The 1,568-nt window shown below is 41.8% G+C and overlaps 1 pseudogene; it reads left to right on the forward strand.

Annotated features, from left to right (window-relative positions):
* The first annotated feature begins 670 nt into the window (after positions 1 to 670).
* Positions 671 to 1,184, forward strand: LOC105886455 (annotated as a pseudogene).
* The last annotated feature ends 384 nt before the right edge of the window (positions 1,185 to 1,568 follow it).

The raw sequence follows: 1,568 nt of genomic DNA on the forward strand, positions 1-1,568 counted from the left end.
AAAAAAAAAAAAGACCCCTGTCTCTACTAAAAATTAGAAAAACTAGCTGGGTATTTTGGTGGGTGCCTGAAGTCCCAGCTGCTGGAAAGGCTGAGGCAAGAAGATGGCTTGAACCCAAGAACTGAGGTTGTGTGAGCTATGATGATGCCAGGACACTCAACCCCAGACCATCACCCCCACAGCAACTGAGACTCTGCCTCAAAAAAAAAAAAATTGTATCAAGTTATGGCACCAAAAGAAAAGAAGAAAAACTAAAAGTTAAAATTAAAATTTTTATAAAAGTGATAGGTATATGATTATTGCACCTTTCTTTCTACTTTTTCCCTAAGCTACAAAATTTTTCATTAATAAAGTCTAGAATTAAAAAAAGGATAAAAATGTAATTCAAAATATTCCAACTTCGGCTCGGCACCTGTGGCTCAAGCAGCTAAGGCGCCAGCCACATACACTAGAACTGGCAGGTTTGAATCCAGCCCAGCCTGCCAAACGACGACGGCTGCAACCAAAAACTAGCCAGACGTTGTGGCAGGCGCCTGTGGTCCAAGCTACTTGGGAGGCTAAGGCAAGAGAATTGCTTAAGCCCAGGAGTTTGAGGTTGCTGTGAGCCATGATGCCAAGGCACTCTACCTCAGGGGACAGCTTGAGTCTCCGTCTCAAAAAAAAAAAAATTCCAACTTATTCAGTGAGTCATAATCATTAACCATCCACATTTTTGCAGTCGCCATCTGGCCCCCTCTCGTCCCCTGGCATCATGGCTGCCCTCAGACCCCTTGTGAAGCCAAACATTGTCAAAAAGAAGACCAAGAAGTTTATCCGGTACCAGTCAGAACATCAAAATAAAGCAAACTAGCTGAAACCCAGAGGTATTGAGAACAGGGTTTGGAGAAGATTCAAGGGCCAGATCTTGATGCCCAACATTGGTTACAGGAGCAATAAGGAAGCATACACTGCCCAATGGTTTCCGGAAGTTCCTCGTCCACAGCATCAAGGAGCTGGAAGTGCTGCGGATGTGCAACAGATCTTACTGTGCAGAGATTGCTCACAACCTTTCCTCCAAGAACCGCAAAGCCAGTGTGGAAAGAGCAGCCCAGCTGACCGTCAGAGTCACCAATCCCAATTCCAGGCTGTGCAGCAAAGAAAATGAACAGACAGCTCGTGTGCACATTTTATTTGTGTTTAAATAAAACCATAAAAACTGCCCCCCCCAAAATATTCCAACTTGTCTTCTCATTAAATAAATAAAATCAACATTCTACTCACTTCCAATAAACTATTGGCATCTTCTATAATGATTCAGTATTCCTAAGTAACTAATATTTTGCTAATAGGATATCCTATTTCACATAGGATGAGGAAAATAAAAGATTAAATGACAACCAGTGATTATTAAGTATCAAAAGAACACTAAGGAAACCAACATCAAGGGACAGTAACAGTTGAGAAAGTAGCAACTCACATACCATTTGCAAGAACTTCTTAGAAGACCGGAAGGCCCAGCTCAACACTGCACTAAAAAGCTAAAAGAAAATCTGGAAACCTAATACTCACCAAGTGTTCAAATACCAAGT

The sequence above is a fragment of the Otolemur garnettii genome, unplaced genomic scaffold, assembly GCF_000181295.1.
Source record: "Otolemur garnettii isolate 467f Iridium unplaced genomic scaffold, OtoGar3 scaffold00011, whole genome shotgun sequence".
In the NCBI taxonomy this organism is placed as follows: Eukaryota; Metazoa; Chordata; class Mammalia; order Primates; family Galagidae; genus Otolemur; species Otolemur garnettii.